The following is a 22,607-nucleotide window of genomic DNA, read 5'->3' as shown; positions in this document are numbered from 1 at the left end:
TCGGAAGACAAAAAGACCTGCGATAGTTGATGTTAAAACTGTGTTGTAGAGAAGGAAAAGAAGGAAAAAGCAGAGAAAAAAGGGTTAGAGGGGAAGAGGGAGGAGGTCTGTCTCCCCTGGATCTCACGACCCCAATGACATGTATCATATCCATAGGTCCTACGTTTTATCAAATTTGGTCTGTGTGTTATTGAGCGTACATTAGAGTTTGCCGTTGCTCCTGATCCAATTAATTTTATATTAAGTTAAAGATTCTGTTCCAGAATTTGTTTATTTTGGGGCATCGCCATCAAATATGGGGCACGGTGGCCTCCTGACCACAGTTCCTTTACCATTTGGACAGGATTTGAGGACACCTCTTGGGGAACCAGGTTCCCACAAAATATAATTTGATTCTACAAGGGTCCGATTGATAGAAATGTTTGGGAAATCATTGAGTACTTCTTGCCAGTGTGAGAGGTCCAAAGTTATATTTAGTTCTTGCTCCCGTTGTCTCATGTTTGGGAGTTGTGGTTAGGCTTAGTATGTTATATGCTGAAATATATCCCCTTGCTGTTTATCTGGTCTTGCGAGATGTTTCAAGTGATGTAAGTGACAGAGGGTAAGTAGTGTTTTTTAAGTTTAGTCTTACAATAGGAAGTGATTTGATTGTATCAATTGGGGACAATTGAAATTCCTTTTTAGGCCTCTTGCAGGGTGTTCAGCCTTGGTGATTGAGACTTCAGTGTTTTGGTATGGTTGAACAATGCAGTGCTACTTACGTCTAGTGCAGTATACGCCCAGAGACGAATGCCCGAAACACCAGGCCTGTCCAGCCACAGCAACTTTAAGACTCCCATAGAGTTTTACTGTCTTCCCACAGTGGGACTGGATGATGCATCTGTACCTTCCACTCCCACCTAAATGCTGAACCTCATGCACCCAGGATTAACACCCAGTGTGTATGAGGCCTTACAGTGAACTAGGCTGTAAATATCTTCTCCAGACAAAAAGTCCCCTATACGTATTAATTCTCTATTTTTGCAACTCTGAAAAAGATGGGAAGATTGGCCATATTGGAATTTGGGATCGCCCAGAGTGCATGTTAGAGGAGTGTGTATACAGTATCAACATTCCCCTTATACTTCTGATCTGCAGTTTCCATTGTTGAAGCTTTTTCCTGTGGTTGTAAAGGGGCAGGACAAGTTTACTCTAAGGTATATGTAAACCACAAACCTACATCAAATCTCATAGAAGCTTTAACATGTTAATATAATTTTAGTCTGCAGGATTCATTAAACTATCCCCTGGTGATCCTGCCATTAAGATCCTTGTTCAGGGACTTCCCATTATAGCATGACAACTCTCTGTTCATTTCTCCCAATTCTACTCCTGCATTGTCACCCAGTCACGGGGGCTTCCATTAGAGCCTTTAACCTCCGTAGCGGTATTCCCGAGTGTAGCTCGGGGTAAAATTTCTATACCAAGAGCGGTAACCCCGAGCTACACTCGGGCTTACCATGCGGCGCTGCTCTGGGGGTCCCTGCAGCACTTACCTTGTCCTTCGCTCCCACGATGTGTCCCCTGCAGCGTCCCCAGCCATCTCCTCCGGCCGATGCCGGCATCCGGCTTCTGTGTTCCGGTCCCTGTGACGTCGGGAAATTTGAAATTTTAAAAAAATGTAATTTTTGCTGTCATTGCTGTTTCAATGCGTTTCACATATATTTTGTCCCTACTGCTTTGTCCGGCGCCCTGCCTGCATTTTGAATGTTCTTTCTGCCTGGAAACTGAGAAAAGTCCATGGCGTCTAAAAAGCGTCCCTTTACGTCAAAAGCAGTTTTAGACCGGCTAGAGAACAGCGATAGTAAATCAGAACCACTTGCAGAATTGAGTGATAATGATTTGTGGGGAAATTTCTCATCAGACACTGAAAACGATTTTGCGACTTTGCTCAGCGATGTGCGAATTTGCCTCTGTATTTCAAATTTCAGTGTTTTTGGTTTGATTATATTATTGAATTAAATTTATTATTATTATATTATTATTTTTTATGATTATTTATTAAATTATAATTTATGATTTCGTGTTTCAAATTTTATCATACCCGGGATGTTTACTAGACTCTTGTTCGGACAGATTTCAGTGAGTTATTGCTAAAAATTACAGCCTACAATAAAAAACTACATATTTCCATGCAAAAAAATGGTACCGCTTTCAGCACAAAAAATCAGAAAGAATCATACCGCCAAGGAGGTTAAATGGTTGTTTCAACAAACATTATGCAAACATGGACCACTGTCACTTTTAGGACACCTGACCTGAGAAATGCTATGCAGCCATTGCTGGAGTGGATGTCCCAAGGCTGGAAGACTGACAAGATGAGCTGAAGGCCGTAAGGTGGTAGAGTGTATTTTTGGGGAGAGAGGTGGGGCCCAAAGTCGTTTTTCTGACAGCTGCAGCTTTTTTGTTTGTACTTGCTGGTAGGTTAGCTGTAGATTGTTCAATAATTCCTAATTTGCTTTGATAATTATTTTTTTTCCTAGTTTCTCTTTGTTTCTTGACCACTGTTGATATCCGTAAATGCAAGAAAATCTTAAAGTGGAAGTTTTTTCAAAACCTATCTAATGCTAAACCTACTCCAAGCCCCATTCTAAGTCTAAACTACACAGACGCCGCCGCCGCTGGAGACTGGATCAGAGCAGCTTCAGAACAATATAGCGACCTTTTCTTTTCAGGGTTAGATAGATTAGGCTTGGAATCTGGGCGAGGGTAGGTTTAGCTTTAGACTACTTAGCGTTGGATAAACCTCCACTTTACTCTTTGATTTATCTTTTTATATCTTGCTTACTTGGGGAGCTCTAAGCTGGCCATGCACTTGGCACTTTGGTAAAGTCATCAAATGTTTGATTCCATTTTTTTGTTTAAAATGCCAATCACTTGAACACATAAAAATAATAGTTCCGATGGACTGTGAGGCAATGTGTTCGAAATCCCCCTGATGGAGCATAGCTGAACAATCAGATTGCTTTAAATGCAATGGTTGTATTTTTTCAGTTTTTGATTTGATCTTTGAATAAGTTGTATCGAAGCTGGCAAATTTATTTCCCAGTTTTAGAGTTCCCAGTGACTACATTCTGATGGTTGGTCGATCTCTTGGATGGTCGATTTCTTTGTTTCTTGCAATTACTTTTCATCGTATGTTCTTTTCTCAAAGATCGAAAGTGGCTGAAACTGACTGTAATTTTCCAGGTGTATGGCCAGCTTTAATGCCTTTAGCTATATATTTGACCTTTGTCCATTATCTTAAGCTGTTGATAAAGTTGGCAGGTTTTGATACTTTCCATTCATCTTCTACCAAAAAAAAAATATCACTTGAAATTGAACGGTCCACCTTAATTCGCCACCTGCGGTTTCAATCACTTTCCACTTCCAAGCCACCAGATGGTTGAAATTGAGATAAAATTTGATTGAAATCACTGCTATGCCACTTTAAAGGCATTTTTGATCAATTTACACTCCATGATTGATCATTTGGTTGCTCAAAGCCAGGAAACAAACTACGGCTGGCATTTAGCCAGCACCACTGAACTAGTTAAATGGCACCGGCTTTTTTGACAGCGCGGTTTGGCGTTCAAGCAACCCATCACTATACCTACCCAACCCCCCCTTCTCTCCTGTCTCTCCCCTGCATCCCAAGTGTCCGGCTCCTCAATGCCCTCTGTTTTTCAGTGTTCTCTACAGATAACTTTCAACCCCCATGCATTTCCACCCACCTTAGTCCATGAATACTTCTGCCCCATGTATACTCCAGTGTCTTCATGCCTCTTGTGCCTTCGTGTTGCTCCAGTGTTTCCATTCCTTAGTTACATAGTTAGTCTGGCTGAAAAAAGACAAAAGTCCATTCAGTTCAACCAATAAAAAAAGAAAGAAAAAAGTTATAATCCTATACCCGCAGTTGATTCAGAGGAAGGCAAAATAACCCAGCAAAGCATGAACCAATTTGCTCCTGCAGGGAAAAAAATTCCTTCCTGATCCCCCGAGAGGCAATCGGATATTCCCTGGATCAACTTTACCTATAAATGTTAGTATCCAGTTATATTCTGTGTATCTAGGAAAGAATCCAGGACTTTTTTAAAGCAATCCACTGATCTGGCCAGAACCAACTCTTGAGGGAACCTATTCCACATTTTCACTGTGAAGAAACCTTTCCGTGTTTGGAGATTACATTTCTTTTCCTCCAGACGTAAACAGTGCCCCCTTGTCCTCTGTGATGACCTCAGGGTGAATAACTCTACACCGAGTTCACTATATGAACCACTGATGTATTATACATGGAGATCATATCCCCCCTTATGTATTATACATGGAGATCATATCCCCCCTTATGTATTATACATGGAGAACATATCCCCCCCTTATGTATTATACATGGAGATCATATCCCCCCTTATATGTTATACATGGAGATCATATCCCCCCTTATGTATTATACATGGTGATCATATCCCCCCTTATGTATTATACATGGAGATCATATCCCTCCTTATGTATTATACATGGTGATCATATCCCCCTTATGTATTATACATGGAGATCATATCCCCCCCTTATGTATTATACATGGAGATTATATCCCCCCCTTATGTATTATACATGGAGATCATGTCCCCCCCCCCCTTATGTATTATACATGGAGATCATATCCCCCTTATGTATTATACATGGAGATCATATCCCCCCTTATGTATTATACATGGAGATCATATCCCCCCCTTATGTATTATACATGGAGATCATATCCCCCCTTATGTATTATTCATGGTGATCATATCCCTCCTTATGTATTGTACATGGAGATCATATCCCCCCTTATGTATTATACATGGAGATCATATCCCCCCTTATGTATTATACATGGTGATCATATCCCCCCCTTATGTATTATACATGGAGATCATATCCCCCTTATGTATTATACATGGTGATCATATCCCCCTTATGTATTATACATGATGATCATATCCCCCTTATGTATTATACATGATGATCATATCCCCCTTATGTATTATACATGGAGATCATATCCCCCCTTATGTATTATACATGGTGATCATATCCCCCCTTATGTATTATACATGGTGATCATATCCCCCCTTATGTATTATACATGGTGATCATATCCCCCCTTATGTATTATACATGGTGATTATATCCCCCCTTATGTATTCTACATGGTGATCATATCCCCCCTTATGTATTATACATGGAGATCATATCCCCCTTATGTATTATACATGGTGATCATATCCCCCCTTATGTATTATACATGGTGATCATATCCCCCCTTATGTATTATACATGGAGATCATATCCCCCCCCTTATGTATTATACATGGAGATCATATCCCCCCTTATGTATTATACATGGAGATCATATCTCCCTTATGTATTTTACATGGTGATCCTATCCCCCCTTATGTTTTATACATGGTGATCATATCCCCCCTTATGTATTATACATGGTGATCATATCCCCCCTTATGTATTATACATGGAGATCATATCCCCCCTTATGTATTATACATGGTGATCATATCCCCCCTTATGTATTATACATGGTGATCATATCCCCCCTTATGTATTATACATGGAGATCATATCCCCCCCTTATGTATTATACATGGAGTTCATATCCCCCCTTATGTATTATACATGGTGATCATATCCCCCTTATGTATTTTACATGGTGATCATATCCCCCCTTATGTTTTATACATGGAGATCATATCCCCCCTTATGTATTATACATGGAGATCATATCCCCCCTTATGTATTATACATGGTGATCATATCCCCCCTTATGTATTATACATGGAGATCATATCCCCCCTTATTCTCCTCTTCTCAAGAGAGAATAAATTCAGTTCCTCTAATCTTTCCTCATAGCTGAGCTCCTCCATGCCTCTTATCAGTTTGGTTGCCCTTCTCTGTATTTTCTCCAGTTCCCCAATGTTCTTTTTTGTGAATTGGTGCCCAAAACTCTTGTGCCTTAGTGTGGCAGTTCACCCCTGTGCAACCCTGTCTCTCCAGGCTGACCCTGTGTGTACCCATTATCACCCAGATTGCCCAGATCCTACAGTGTGCCCCTCTGCCTTCTGCACACCTCTCTGCGCCCCCTTGACTTGTGTGTTACCACAGCACTTCAGGTACATTCCTCCACCAGTAGACACAAACTCCCCATCATGGCATACTACATACAAAGTCAATTGGAAAGCTTTTTCCTCCTATGATCACCATGAGGAGCAGTACTTATAAACTTCACTTATCTGCTTCTTAATGACACCTCAGGCTGTACAGAATTCCAAAGTGGATGTATGTTGAAATAGTGAGAGATATGAAACAAGTGGACATATGAGCAGTGGCATGTCAGGGGCATCTACAGTAGTTAGTGAAAGCTGTTTCTGTGGGTTTCAGCCCTTATCTTATTGTCCTATTAAATACACATGTTACAGAAGCATACGGATGAAGAAGAATCAGTTTGTATCGCTCAGTGGCTTCCAGTGTGCTCTCACTGTGACTGCTGATATATTACCAGCGTTACCAGACATTCATACATTTGACCTCTTGGACAAACTGTCTTGACACCATCGTCCATCACATGTCTTACCAAAGCACCTCTCTCCTCTTGGATACATCTCTAGTTATTGGAAAAAGTGGGGAAATTCTGCTTTTCATGTGTATGTGCCAGTCATGTCTTTGAAGGAAATTAATTCTAAAATATCTTTGAATTATTACCTAAAACAAATTCCCTAGTGACATAGACGACATTACAAAGAACTTTACCTACAAGCTTTCGAAACAACACATGACTTTTTTTTGTTATCAAGTATTTAATATTTGTAAAAATGTTTGGCAAAACAGCCTAATATGTTGTTTTAAAGTGTGCATCTTTAATACTAACACCAATCATTAAAATTCCACATGTTACTGTAATATCAAAAGTCAATTTCAATTATTTAAAAAATAAATAAATACACATATATTTCTAGCAGATTTTGCATTGATTATTTTTTTTTTAATGCATAGGATTGCAACCTCAATCACTGGATTTGGGGGGTTTTTTTTCCAGCCAAAAAATGTTGATTACTGTCTATGTGTGCACGGACACATAGGATAACATGCTGGGGAGTTTACTGGCTGTAGAAAAAAACATCAAAAGCCAAAAACAGCCGCTATAAAAACATCCCGTGTGCATGAGAACATACAGATGCAATGACAGGCTTCTACAGACTCTTCCAGCTTCTCTTCCGTACCAAGGTGTGGACTTTCAGTTAGAGAGCTGGTTTGTGGCAGATGGGACTAGTAGCTCATTCATCCTACCTGTCACAACGCTCTTTCAGCATTACCTATAATGCTACCACCTCCCCCTTACTCCCCCTCTCTGTTGGGGTCCCCCAAGGCTCTGTCCTCGGGCCCCTTCTCTTCTCCATCTACACCTCCTCCCTTGGCCAACTCATACACTCTCACAGCTTCAACTACCACCTCTATGCCAACGACACACAAATCTATCTCTCAACCCCCCACCTCACCCCCTCGGTCTCCGCCCGAATCACACACCTACTGAGCGACATATCAGACTGGATGTCGCTCCACTTCCTTAAACTGAACCTCTCCAAAACCGAGTTTCTTGTCTTCCCCCCAGCCCGGACACCACCCCCCATTGACTTCTCCATCACATCCAACAACGTCACCATCAAACCCGTCCCGCAGGCCAGAGTACTTGGTGTCATTCTGGACTCCAACCTATCCTTCCAGCCCCAAGTCCAATCTTTAACAAACTCGTGCAGACGCCACCTCCGCAACATCGCCAAAATCCGCACGTTCCTAACCCCAGAAACCACTAAACAGCTCATCCACTCACTCATCATATCACGACTCGACTACTGCAACTCCCTCCTCACTGGCCTGCCTCGCCGCTGGCTATCCCCGCTTCAGTCGATCCTGAATACGGCTACCAGGCTCATTCACCTTTCCAACCGCTCCGTTTCCGCCACCCCCCTCTGCCAATCCCTCCACTGGCTTCCGATTGCGCAACGGATCAAATTCAAAATCCTAACACTGACGTACAAAGCTGTCCATCATACTGCCCCGAACTACATCACTGACCTAATATCCAAGTACCACCCAACACGAACACTCCGCTCCTCACAAGACCTCCTTCTCTCTAGTTCCCTGATCTCCTCCTCCCATGCCCGCCTCCAGGACTTCTCCAGGGTGTCACCCATCCTCTGGAACCCCCTGCCCCAACCCATCAGATTATCACCTACTCTCCTCTCCTTTAGGCGCACCCTGAAAACCCATCTCTTCAGGGAAGCCTACCCCACCCCCTGCTAACTTGCCGACCTCCTCCACTCTTCCTACCACTCCATCCCCCGCAGCTATCTCCTCCTGTGCCACCATCCCCTCCCTCCTAGATTGTAAGCTCGAAAGAGCAGGGCCCTCGATCCCCTCATGTTTTGCATTGTATTGGTATTGTTCTGTCACATGTTCTGTCTCCCATTGTAATGTACAGCTCTGAGCAAACTATTGGCGCTTTATAAATACTGTATAATAATAATAATAATAATAATAATAATTCATAGATTAGGCTGATCCCCAGATAGCTGCACAGATTTAAAAAATTATTTCAAAATTCAGATTTTAGAAATGAAAGCTGCTGCAGGGGAGAAGAACCCCTGTGTGCTGTCAGTTTGGCTGTAGGGGGGAACTGGTTTGCACCATCTTACATATTACACTCAAAATACAGGTGTAACATGCAACGTGGTCCAAAAGTGGCGCTAGCCTTTTAATCTCCAGCTTTCTTTACAGTGATTCCTAGTGATCCTGCCGTATACATTCTCATTCAGGTACCTCCCTTTGTTCTATCCTTTTCTCTCAGTTCTATTCCTGTGTTGTCATCCTGTCACATGGGCTTCCAATGGAGGCTGTAAGTAGCCGTTTCAGGCATGGTCCACTGTTGCCACCATCTGGAAACCCACCCTGAAAAATATCATGCAGCCATCTTGAAGTTTTTATAGACAGGCAGTGACTGCAGGAGGTCAACATTTAGGTCATTGATGTCACCAGAATCCCTACCCATTTGTGTACATACAACTGCAGGATAGAAAATGCCCTGACTGCAGTTGATTAGGTGGCAGTGGGCAGGAGTGACAGTTTTTTGCTATAGCCAACAGCACTGAGATGCAACAAGAATGAAAGAAAGATGAAAGCAAGCATTTTATTAAAATTAAAATGGCAGTTGTTTTTATTACACAGTGCATAATGTCATTCAGAAGTACTGGTTGACATCTAATTTAAAAGTTCATAGCTACTGGAGAGGGGGGGCAGGTGTGCGTCCTTTGCTTGCATGCTTTGCGTTAAAAAGTATCCCTTTTTCCTATTTCACGTTGGTGGTATTGTTTCAAGAGGGGCTAGTGGACTAAGCCTCAATTCACATCAACAAGAGCCGAAAGTCGTGCGACTTTTAGTTCCAACTATGTTGTGCAACTTTATTGCAACTTGCTGCCACTCGGTGCCTCTTCAATGATAGATGTCAATGCGAGTTTGCAACTTGAGTGTTTGAGCGATTAGAACGGGGGCCATTGAAAGATATTGGATGCAACTTCAAACTCGCAAATTGTATGGCAAGTCGGATTGGTGTGAACCGGAGCTAAATGTCATTCAGTTGGGGTTTACATCTACTTTAGGTTAGCCAAAAAAGGGTATACCCAACTTCCAAATTTTTGATGTTAGCCATTAATCGATGGCTAACATGGCACATACTCTACTAAAGAACTTTATAGAAATTATTTGTATAGTAGGGTAACCAGGTGTCCCTGATTTCTGGGGAGAGTCTCTGATTTCAAGGATTTGTCACCGAAAAAGAGTGTCCCTAGATTTGTAAATATTTGATTTGGAGGCACTCTGTCCTTTACTTTCTTAAGACCTCTACACTCTGTATATTACTTACTCCTGCCCCCTGAACCCACTCCAGACACCAGCACTCCAGACATAGAGAAGAGCAGGGTCAGGTTTTATTAAACAAAACCCCTTCAAGCCTTTCCCACACTTTGGCCATAGACATCATTCGGTGTGCACTGTTTTTGCCTCATCTAGCTCCATTCCTGCCCCCCCCCATTAAGAGTGGGCATGGTCAGTAGGGTGTCCCTGGATTTCATTTTGAACATTTGGTCACTTTATTGTATAAAAAGTTTCTGATATCAGGTAGAGTAATAAATATTTCTTATTATTCAGGAATAATGTCTTAAGAAATCACAGCGCTTTGAAGACATTGCAGCTCCTTTAGTATTTGCAGGTAAAGCAAGTTTACAAACAAAACCTTTCCTTTCTCCTGCTGTCCGTTGAGAATGCCTTTTATTTCTGAATAAAGTAATCTGCAGGCAGAGGTCTCTCTGTGTAAAGAGGTATAAAAAAAGAGGTATCCCTTTAAATGTGCATCCTTCCAGGTCCAGGTCATGATTAGCTTCCGGGTATCAACAGGGAACGTGCATATCTGAAGGGATACGGAGAATACCTGCTATCATAGATAATCCCGCAGCCTCTCTTCTCTTTTTCACACGTCTTTTTTATACAGTTGCTTGTATCTCCGGGTCTACTGCTCATTCTGACATGCGGTTTTCATTGGAGGTGACCTCTGCATTGCACATTTTGCATTTCACAGGCTTGCAACATATACCTGAAATAATAATTTCACTTATCAGTCTTTTACCCATAATATATATGTGCTACTTTCTTTCCCAACATACACAGAGCAGACTCCATTATATAGAGCTATGGTTGTGAGTGTACCCTGGAAAGGGGGCCTCCACTGCAGGCCCCTCACATCCCCAAAAGGCGACACATTATGTTCAGTATATGTAATAGTAAAGAGGCCTACCCATAGTATTGCACTTTGGCACCTTTTATTTATATTTTCCCCATATCTGTCACTTTCACTTTTTTTGTGTCACCTCTCATTCAGGATTGCAGGGTGTGGGTCTTAGGGCCTACCCCGAAGCCCTGGGGGAGGCTATGTGGCCATCAGGTTTCTTCCTCCCCTTCCTTTTGGGTTCGCTCTTAAAGCGGAGTTCCACCCAAAAGGGGCAGTTCCGCTTTAAAGATTGGTCCCCCGCCCCCCATTAAGGATTAGCACCTTTGGGGAGCGTGGGGGGGAACGGGTGTCCGAATTTGACAGGTACCCGCTCCCACTTCCGCTGCGATCGGAAGCAGAAGTTGTCCTCCTACCCTCCCTCCCCGAAGTCTTGTGGGACACGTGACAGGTCCCAGAAGACAACAAGGCCATTCAGGAAACGCAGTTCTACTTGCTCATGCGCAGTGGGCACCCGGCTGTGAAGCCGCAAACTGTCACAGCCGGGTGCCCACACTGAAGATGCCGGTGCCTGAAATATAGCACAGCCGGTGAAACGGGCTGCAGCGGGGGCAACGCGGGATCATGGGACAGGTAAGTGGCTGTTTTTTAAAAGTCATCAGCTACAGTTTTTGTAGCTGCTGACTTTTAGTGTTTTACAGAGTGAGTGTAACTCCGCTTTAAGGAGAGCCTCTCCCCAGTACTCGTTTGTCGGCTTTGGCTGATCATGAGGAGCAAGGTCCTCCTTGGCTAAGTGAACCTAAGTGTGCCTTACCCCATCAAGAGTCTTTCACCCTGGATGGGGGGTCAGGGAGGAGTTCTTCCTTTTCGGGAAAGGATCATTCAACACATTTGCACTTTTTTGGTTCACTTTGGTGCAGCGGTGTGACCCTTGGACTGCAAATTGGGCACGAGGACTGAAGAGGATACAGTGGCTAGATTATAAAACCATTAAAGGCCACTCCGAGGTATTTTTCTAATAGGACCAAACTCTCCCTCTTTCTGTGTTTAAAAAAAAAAAAAAGTTTTGCCACCCTCTCAGCACTCTTCCCCCTGCATCCTCTGAGCATTCAACCAACTTCCAGTTTGCCCAGGTATTCAGAGATACACCACCTGAGGCCATGTCATCAAGTTGGGCTGGATTTACAGAAGAATTCTGTAAATCCAGTGTCTACATGAGGACCGCTTCCACCGGAGGAGTGATAGGGAGGGCCCTGTATGTTTCTAGACTAGAAAAATGGCAGCTGAAAAATGGTATGCATGCAAAAAAAAACAGGACTGTGGGGTGCACAAGCTGGAGTTGGGCTTTAACCCTTTGAGGACCAAGGGACGTATTTGTCCAATGTTTTTAATTGCCTGTATCATCTGATTAAGAACTTAAAAGACTTTTTTTTTTTTGGGTTTGAGTCAAAATATTAGTTCTTATCCACAAGTGGATCTAGCTTTTTGCCAATTATTTCATGAAATGGCTTAGTTACAGCAACTGAAGTGTACGAACTTTAAAAACAAAAAATTGATTCTTTTGGCGTTCCGTAATCTTATGGTCCTCAAAGGGTTAACACACCTTGACACCGACCTGATCTCCTTTATATCTCATATTTTACAAAAACTTTAAGACTTTCTTAACCTCTTTGAGTCCCAGGGGCTGTTTGAAAATGGCAGCAGTGCCTCTTTGCACCAGCGCCATTTATAAATGCCACCTGGTCTCAGGGGCTCCTGTGGGTCCTGGTGGCTCATAGCGCTGGAACCACCAGCTTTCACTGACAGCCAATGTCCTCTGTGTGTTACATAGGGAGTAAAGTGATGTAAGGCAAATCCGGTGCGTATGGAGGCTCAGATAGAGCTAAATGGATGTGGGGGTCTGGGTCAGGTACCCACTGATCAAACCCAAATCCTGCTTCAAGAAGAAAAAAAAAGTTAAAATTGAGTAAACTAATAAATATACAGTGTGTGTATGCATATATAAGAAATGAATTCAAAGAACTGTAGTAACAGGCTAGGCTGCAGCATAACAAAATTGAAAAAAGTGAAGGGGGTCTGAATACTTTCTGAATACTTTGAGTGCACTGAATATTTATATATATATATATATATATATATATATATACAGTGGGGATCGAAAGTTTGGGCACCCCAGCTAAAAATGTGTATTAATGTGCATAAAGAAGCCAAGGAAAGATGGAAAAATCTCCAAAAGGCATCAAATTACAGATTAGACATTCTTATAATATGTCAACAAAAGTTAGATTTTATTTCCATCATTTACCCTTTCAAAATAACAGAAAACAAAAAAATGGCGTCTGCAAAAGTTTGGGCACCCTGCAGAATTTATAGCATGCACTGCTCCCTTTGCAAAGCTGAGACCTGCCAGTGTCATGGATTGTTCTCAATCATCGTCTGGGAAGACCAGTTGATGTCAATCTCAAAGGTTTTAAATGCCCAGACTCATCTGACCTTACCCCAACAATCAGCACCATGGGTTCTTCTAAGCAGTTGTCTAGAAAACTGAAACTGAAAATAGTTGACGCTCACAAAGCTGGAGAAGGCTATAAGAAGATAGCAAAGCGTTTTCAGATGTCAATATCCTCTGTTCGGAATGTAATTAAGAAATGGCAGTCATCAGGAACAGTGGAAGTTAAAGCAAGATCTGGAAGACCAAGAAAAATATCAGACAGAACAGCTCGCAGGATTGTGAGAAAAACAATTCAAAACCCACGTTTGACTGCACGATCCCTCCAGAAAGATCTGGCAGACACTGGAGTTGTGGTACACTATTCCACTATAAAGAGATACTTGTACAAATATGGTCTTCATGGAAGAGTCATCAGAAGAAAACCTCTTCTACGTCCTCACCACAAAAATCATCGTTTGAACTTTTCAAATGAACATATAGACAAGCCTGATGCATTTTGGAAACAAGTTCTGTGGACCGATGAGGTTAAAATTGAACTTTTTGGCCGGAATGAGCAAAGGTACGTTTGGAGAAGAAGGGCCACAGAATTTAATGAAAAGAACCTCTGTCCAACTGTTAAGCATGGGGTTGGATCAATCATGCTTTGGGGTTGTGTTGCAGCCAGTGGCACAGGGAACATCTCACGAGTAGAAGGAAAAATGGATTCAATAAAATTTCAGCAAATTTTGGATGGTAACTTGATGCCATCTGTGAAAAAGCTGAAGTTAAAGAGAGGATGACTTCTACAAGTGGATAATGATCCTAAACACACCTCGAAATCCACGGGGGATTACATCAAGAGGCATAAACTGAAGGTTTTGCCATGGCCTTCACAATCTCCTGACCTCAACATAATTGAAAATCTATGGGCTGCAAAGTCTCTTCGACTCGTACATTTATATCTAAATAGTATAGAAATTATGATTCAGTGCTAACTGCCAGACAGGACCCCAGTTTGCTTTCACCCAAATATAGATCCTACTATACCAGGAAATGTTTGTTGCCTCTGGAATCTAATCATTTATTCTTCCTTCTGTGACTTTGCTTTACAGAACATTCACTTTCTGATTTGAATTGTTCCAATATTCAATGGATGACTCCAGAATTTCATACAAATTTAAATTAATTTTCTAATATTTATATATATATATATTGCGAATGGGGTGGTCTTTCTTCATACTATTCTGGTACATAGTCTGGCTGAAAAAAGACAAAAGTCCATCCAGTTCAAGCATTAAAAAAAAAAAGTTATAATCCTATACCCACAGTTGATCCAGAGGAAGGCAAAAGAAACCCAGCAAAGCATGATCCAATTTGCACCTGCTGGGAAAAAAATTCCTTTCTGATCCCCCCGAGAGGCAATCGGATATTCCCTGGATCAACTTTACCTATGAATTCTGTGATTGGTTGACTTGGGTAACAGGGGCTTAAAGTTAAAACCGACAAGGAGAAAAGGGGTTACATCATGCCAAAATTTAATTTGGAGTCATGCTGGCCACAGAGTATGAAATTTTCTTTCCTTCATCTACAGGTTGAAGGAAAGAAAATTGCTCTATTCCACCATCAACACGATCAGTGATGATGTTGGGGATCCCTTCCACTGCACTTTTGTATCTTAAAAGTGTGAGGTTTCCCCGCCTTCAGAATATGATTACTGCTGGCGGCTATAGTGCTTTTTTTCATTCCTCCTACCTTTTTCACTGAGTTATTCCCAAAAAACTTACATGCCAAGTGAATGACAGTGTTCTGTAAGGATCTGCCACCTCACCCAGTCCCACTTCTTTTCTGACATCCTTGGGAATTTGAAATTAGGTTTTCTTCCAAATATATGCATACATCCCAACTTTCTGAGATGGGAATGAGGGACATCTATTAGCAAAAGTATATAGGCATAGGACATCCTCCCTGCTACACCCCTCTTAAAGGAGAACTATACAAAAAAAATGATTGGTTAAATCCATAAGTCCTTCTTTTTTTAAACCACTACTGTTCCTTTATATTGGCTTTTGAAATTTACAAATGCAGCAATTTAGAAATCGGATGAAATGTTTAGCACTGTAAAACACTTTTTAATAGATAAATGGTGTATTTTTTACACAACTATATAGATCAGACCAAAATGTTAGTATCCAGTTATATTCTGTGTATCTAAGAAATAATCCAGGACTTTTTTGAAGCAATCCACTGAGCTGGCCAGAACCAACACTTGAGGGAGTCTATTCCACATTTTCACAGCTCTTACTGTGAAGAAACCTTTCTGTGTTTGGAGATTAAATTTCTTTTCCTCCAGACGTAAAGAGCGCCCCCTTGTCTTCAGTGATGTGTGGATGGAGTGTTGCTACCCTATAACAGGAAGCGGCTGAACCAGGACATTCACGGCAACATCACCAGGGATTATTTTATTGAAAGCTGCAGATTTAAAAGTACTGAAAATTATTTTTAAAATGAAAAAGACTTTAAATGTGTTAGAATGTATATGAGATATAAATGCTTGGGTTAACGTTGACTTTAAAACCGAGCTATTAGTTTTGGGTGCCGTGTGCTTTTAATGTTGGTGCTAGGCCCAGTCTTACTCCGTGTTCCCCAGGCTTAGGACGGGGAGTCTTTGCTTCAACATTGCATGCTTAGACTTCCAGTCCAAAATGTCACGCCCTTGGCTCTGCAAGGGTTAATCCTGCACAAACATTTAATATTTCTCTTCCGCAGTTCCTTTAATTGAAAGGTACGCTCTTCAATGCAGCCATACACAAAGTTAATAAAATTCAGCATGCAAATGAACGAGTCTTTGCCCCGAGGCTCTTTAGTCCCGGCTGTTCCAATGGGCGTCTTCTTTCAAATGTATATTCTTTCTTAAATTATTTACTCTGTAAACACGCTGTGCATGCTGATCTGTGCTACGTGTGTCAAGCCTGATGGATAGGAGTTGTACTCTGGATGATGTTCCGCTCTCACTCCTGTCTCACCTTCTGGGTCTGTCCCCCACCCCCACCCCTGGCGGCCCGGTACACTGAAGATCCGCGGTGTGTGTCTGCCGGTGACAAGGCAGTTGGCTCCCGTACAGATGGGTTCAATCAGTGCCCACTCTTTTTCTAGCGGTCTGAGCCAAAGTGATGCCCCCTGAGCTACGCTCTCTATCAGCGTTCTGCACTTTAAAGGAAAGAACTGTACGGGCAATGTTTATTTAATAACCCGTCTGCGATTACAATACACAAACACGAGCCAGGCTGTTTCACGGACTGGTTGTCTGTTATATCTCCGGGATACATGTGACTGCGAGGGGCTTCTCTGAATTTTGGGCGATAACCAGGGCCCAATTTATAGATCAAGAGTCTGTAGGCATGGACCCTCTGGCGTTTTTAGCCCCTCCCTCTAACGGGTCAGGTCCCAAACACCATTTCTGTTCTGCTGGTACAAACAAAGAGATGATAATGGAAAGGGCTATGTCATCACAGTCAGTCAGGGCTTAATATAAAATAAAAACAGCGCAAATCAACCTCCTCACCATATACAATATCAGTCAAAGAAATGTAAATATCAATCAAAAAAATATATGTAAATGAATCATTTAATCAAAAAATATCAAAAGAATATATATATGACAGTGAAAAAAATATAATTAAAATAAATGCTTAATTAGTGTCCAAAAATGTAAATAATTTTGTGTGGAAAAACAAATTCTTTCTTCCCAAAAACACAAGCAAAAAATCTTCTCCAAAAGAAATGTGCTTCCACCTTCACCAGTGTAAAATCAACATCAACCGCACTCACCAGATATTAGTGAGTGTTGCGCCTTTTAGGATTTTAGGGATCCTACACCCCTCTAAAAATCTTCCAAAGCTCCTTTCACCCTGTATGGCATGATATACTCCTTCCATATTCATATTCAGAACTCCATATGTGCAAAAGAGAAAACAACCATAGTGTAATACTGCTAGTAACATGTATAGTATTAAAATAACACCAGGCCACTCACATGTTTAAAGAGAATAAAAAGCATTGATTTACTGCCTCCATTGGCACACATAAATCCATAAGACCGCAATCCAATCCAGGGACCTCACTAACTCCTGGTTTGCAGAGGATAACAGAAATCAGTTCCAACAATGAAGGTGGCCGCCTGGAACGCACCCCGCAGCATGCGTTCCACTCACCGGAAGTGACGCAGAGCCTAAGGACGGCAGACCAGAAGTGCATCAACGCGTTTCGCCCCTCCCACAGGGCGTTCTCAAGACACAAAATTATTTAAATTTTTGGACCCTAATTAACCTCCTTGGCGGTATTCCCGAGTGTAGCTCGGGGGAAAGTTTCAGTACCAAGAGCGGTAACCCCGAGCTACACTCGGGCTTACCATGCGGCGTTGCTCAGGGGGTCCCTGCAGCACTTACCTTGTCCTTCGCTCCCGCAATGTGTCCCCTGCAGCATCCCCGGCCATGTCCTCCGGCCGATGCCGGCATCCAGCTTCCGTGTTCCGGTCCCTGTGACGTCGGGACGTACGGGCGCCGGAACCGGCGGCAAATTTGAAATTTTAAAAAAATTTCATTTTTTTAAAATGATTATTATATAGTAAAACATTGCTGTTTCAATGCATTTCACATATATTTTGTACCTACTGCTTTGTCCGGCGCCCTGCCTGCATTTTGACTGTTCTTTATGTCTAGAAACTTAGAAAAGTCCATGGCATCCAAAAAGCGTCCCTTTAGGTCAAAAGCGGTTGTAGACCAGCTAGAGAACAGCGATAGTAAATCAGAACTACTTGCAGAATTGAGTGATAATGATTCGTGGGGAAATTTGTCATCAGACACTGAAAACGATTTTGCGACTTTGCTCAGCGATGTGCGAATTTGCCTCTGTATTTCAAATTTCAGTGTTTTTGGTTTGATTATATTATTGAATTAAATTTATTATTATTATATTATTATTTTTTATGATTATTTATTAAATTATAATTTATGATTTCGTGTTTCAAGTTTTATCATACCCGGGATGTTTACTAGACTCTTGTTCAGACAGATTTCAGTGAGTTATTCCTAAAAATTACAGCCTACAATAAAAAACTAGATATTTCCATGCAAAAAAATGGTACCGCTTTCAGCACAAAAAATCGGAAATAATCATACCGCCAGGGAGGTTAAGCATTTATTTTAATTATATTTTTTCACTGTCATATATATATTCTTTTGATATTTTTTGATTGAATGACTTATTTACATATATTTTTTTGATTGATATTTACATTTCTTTGACTGATATTGTATATGGTGAGGAGGTTGATTTGCGCTGTTTTTATTTCATATTATAATTGGTGTGATACACTGGTGCGCAGCAGCATTTTTTACCTCTACTACTTATTGGCAGGTAGTCCTGTGCGCTGGGGTGTGAGAGATATTTAGAGTCAGTGCTTAGGCTACCGGAGAAGTCCTATTACCAGACAAGCAGCTAAGTGCAGCATTGCCTAAAATGCCATGTTACCGCAAAGGCCAGGTTACTAGAGGCACAGTGTTATTGGAATAGCATAATGAAATATACACTACACTTACAGGGGGCATTACTCGGAAATCCTATTTACAATGCTCAATACTGCAAAGATTCCACAAAGGCTAGTGTGGGCCAGGTGGGCATTAATACAAAGATGAATGTTACTAGATGTGCCATGCTACCAGAGAGTATTGTCATATTTCCATCATACACATTCCTGGAATGGGCTCCAAAGTAGTGGATGCTGCAGCAACTACCAGCTGGAGACATCAATATCAATGCACATATTTGTTGAAGAATGATTACATCACAAAGAACAGAATGCAGTGTTTCAGAGCCACTCAGGACCCCTTCATCAGGCATGTGATCACATGCCTGACATAGGGGTCCTGAGTGGCTCTGAAACATTGCACTTTGTCCTTTGCCAGAACATTATGGATCATCTAGTGTCGTCCGAAGGTTTTATTGAAGATTGATCACAAATATGTGAATTGATGATACAAGAGAAAACATATAGCCATGATATACAGCAGCAGTGGGGCACTGCCCCCTAGGATCCCTCTACTTCCCCTGAAAACCCTGAACTTGACAGACAGCTGGACTCTAGAGGCCAAGGGGTGGAGCAAAACATGTTTAGCCCAAAAATGATAAGATGTGCATGCTGATCCAGAGTAATGAAGATAAAAAAATCTCATCTATACAAGTGACACGTTTTCTGTAGGATGGCAGGATTATATTGCAATATGTTTTTCTATGGCTATGGAAGGGATGATGGAGTTACGGGGAAGCAGATGTCAGCTATACACTGTATATGTGTCTCCCATACCCACTTGAAAACTAAACCCTTGTCACAAAGTTACCTGGAAAAAGACTACTTGAATCTTGTGGGGACAACGACTGGACAGTGAAAAATATATGGAACAGAGAACAAGATTTCCTGTTACTAAAGAGAAACATAGACTTTATTGGCACAACACAAGACAACACTCCAATATAAAAATGCAACAAGTTTATTACAATTCAATTAAAATAGAAAACAAAAGTTATAAAAAAGGTGAAAGAATAGTAAATCCCCCAATAAGATATGTACAAAGTCAATCCCCAATGTTGGATTGGAAATGAGCACCTAAAATTGTATCAGCATAACCCTATATGTGGAAATGAACAGCAATACAGGTGATCTTGTCCAAATCCAAATGTCATCACGTTTCATGATGGCCTTTGCTTCATCAGGAACAATGGGTATGGAAGTATAGATCAGTATTGCTGCGCAGCAAATACTGTGCAAACAAGAGTCTTTGTCAAGGTCCTACCTTTCTTCAGACCTTGTACTGCTCCATGTGCTGGCATCCATCGTAGGTGTCTGCAAAGCATTGTGGGATCCTTTATGCTTTCAGCCCTCTGCGGCTCCTCCCCCAGGAGGTGGCGGCTTATCACATATAAGTCTGCTGTTTGTGGCTGTCCATTGCATTCGTGTCCTGTCTGTTGCACAACAGCAAGCTCCTGTTTAGCTACTCATTGCTTTCCTGGATACCGACTCGGCTTTGGCTAAGACTCCTCCTGGCTTCTGACCCCGGCTCTGGCGACCATTCTTCCTGGCTCCTGATCCCGGCTCTGGCGACGATTCTTCCTGGCTCCTGATCCCGGCTCTGGCAACGATTCTTCCTGGCTCCTGATCCCAGCTCTGGCGACGATTCTTCCTAGCGCTTGACCCCGGCTTTGGCTACGATTTCCGCTGTTGGACTTGCATAGACTCGTCTTGTTTTTATATTAATAAACCTACCTTTAATTGCACCTCCTTGTGTGTTTGGCTCCTCGCTCCCTGACAGCCTTTTGGGCGGGCATGGGGACCTCAAGGAGACTACCAATTCCAGGGTAATAATATAAATGCATACAAACTACTGATGATTGCAAGTATTATATTTATGTTGGAATACCACCATGCTCCGATACTAGTTGGATGCTAATAAGCCAGCGTAACACCCAAAGACATAGATAGAAGATGAACTCAAGGGAAATAAATGTGACTCCTTAGGTAAATGTCTCCAAACCAGAGAAAGACCTCTAGGTTGGAACTTAATGTGGGTCAAAGTGACAATAATCCGATCAAATTATCCCCCAGAAGTATGGCCTTTCTGAAGCACAGGTATCAGTATCACCACCATCTAGACTGACAGGGGTTTATTTACTAAAGCTGGAGAGTCCAAAATCAGACTCTCTTCTGCATAGAAACCAATCAGCTTCTAACCTCCGCTTGTTCAATGAAGCTTTGGCAATGAAACCTGGAAGCTGATTGGTTTCTATGCAGAAGTGAGTCTTATTTTGCACTCTCCAGCTTTAGTAAATAAACCCCACAGTGTCTGACTGAACGTGACAATGACTGGACAGCGTTCATCAAGGGAAATCTCCTTAGTTGGGACACAGACAGCTGTAAAAACTTGACAGAAGTTAAAATCTTTTCTTGTTCTAACTAAAAACATTTTGGCCTGGAGTTCAACTTGTAACTTTACAAAGGTCTTAAATCTCCCAAAGATCCACATAATGAATACCTTCCCTAGTCAAAGCTCAAGTGACAATATTAATGGGTCATTCCTTGTAGTGATTTGCAGCATTTCCCCTTCTTATACAATTGCATATTGTGGAGATGGCAGAACTCTTTTTGAGCCCCTCTTGTGTTAGTAATCATGCAAACCGTGGAAATGATCGGAAGTTGACCATGTCGCCCAAGCTTGAAAGACTGACACATGTCAAACAAACAATAAAACGTTGTTCCAGCTAAAAAAGAAGGGGAGATATCTTCAACGGTATGCTGGAGACTCCCATGGGTCTACATGGCTGTGGTTGAAAGACAGAGTGTCAGAAGGTTTGTCACTTCTGTGCTAGAAATAGGAGGCTAATAAATGCATTAGAACCAGATGACCAGAGTCATGGGGTCATCAGTAACGTGACAGCTCCACATTGCTGTTAGATGATAGTAGTTACAGTCAGAATCTTCCAAAGCGCAGGGAGCAAGGTTCTTTGTTGAAACCCTATTGGAAAAGTTTCACCTCATTTCCTGTCCTGGTGACAGGTGGACTATAAGTGATGGAAAACCTCCAGTGGAGACACAAGACATATTACAAACCAATTTCCCTCTCTAGCCAAAAACATCCTGTTATGGTACACTCAGAATTTATGCCAGGACTATCAGAAACCCTACTTGCAGAATCCCTGCCAGAAGTTCCAATGGTACTCGCAGAATTCCTGCCAGGACTTCCAGTGGTACTCGCTATATCCCCGCCAGGGCATCCAATAGCACTCGCTAAATCCCTCTCAGAGCTTCCAATGGTACTCGCAGAATGCCTGGCAGGACTACCAATAATACTTGCAAAATTGCTGCCAGAACGTCCAGAGTTCCCACTAATGATCCTAGACCAGGGGTGGGCAACTGTGGCCCTCCAGCTGTTGGTGAACTACAAGTCCCATCATGCCTCTGCCTTTGGGAGTCATGCTTGTAACTGTCAGTTTTGCAATGTCTCATGGGACTTGTAGTTCTACAACAGCTGGAGGGCCACAGTTGCCCACCCCTTTCCTAGACATACCCTCTGACCAGAGGTGTGTATAAGCTCCATTCTTTGAAGTTGCTGGTGTTGTGTCTTATCACCATCTACCTGATGAGCTAAAGAGCACTTCCCTGTTTGTTGCTAACCATATTGACCTAACAGCGATTTTGCTTGATGCCTGCCTAGATCTGCTCGGAGCTGACTACGCTCTTGCTTGCTGCCTACATAAACCTCTGCTCGGACCTCACCTGTA

General features: G+C 42.1%; 1 protein-coding gene across 4 annotated transcripts in view; it reads left to right on the top strand.

Moving 5' to 3' along the window:
• The window catches only part of VTI1A (vesicle transport through interaction with t-SNAREs 1A), a 734,144-nt gene that overhangs the window by 678,488 nt on the left and 33,049 nt on the right, over positions 1–22,607 (top strand). The window lies entirely within an intron of this gene.

The sequence above is a fragment of the Staurois parvus genome, unplaced genomic scaffold (genome assembly GCF_062004578.1).
Source record: "Staurois parvus isolate SC_StPar_1 unplaced genomic scaffold, SC_StPar_1.0 ptg000697l, whole genome shotgun sequence".
Lineage (NCBI taxonomy): Eukaryota > Metazoa > Chordata > Amphibia > Anura > Ranidae > Staurois > Staurois parvus.
This window is presented reverse-complemented; position numbering and strand designations above follow the sequence as displayed.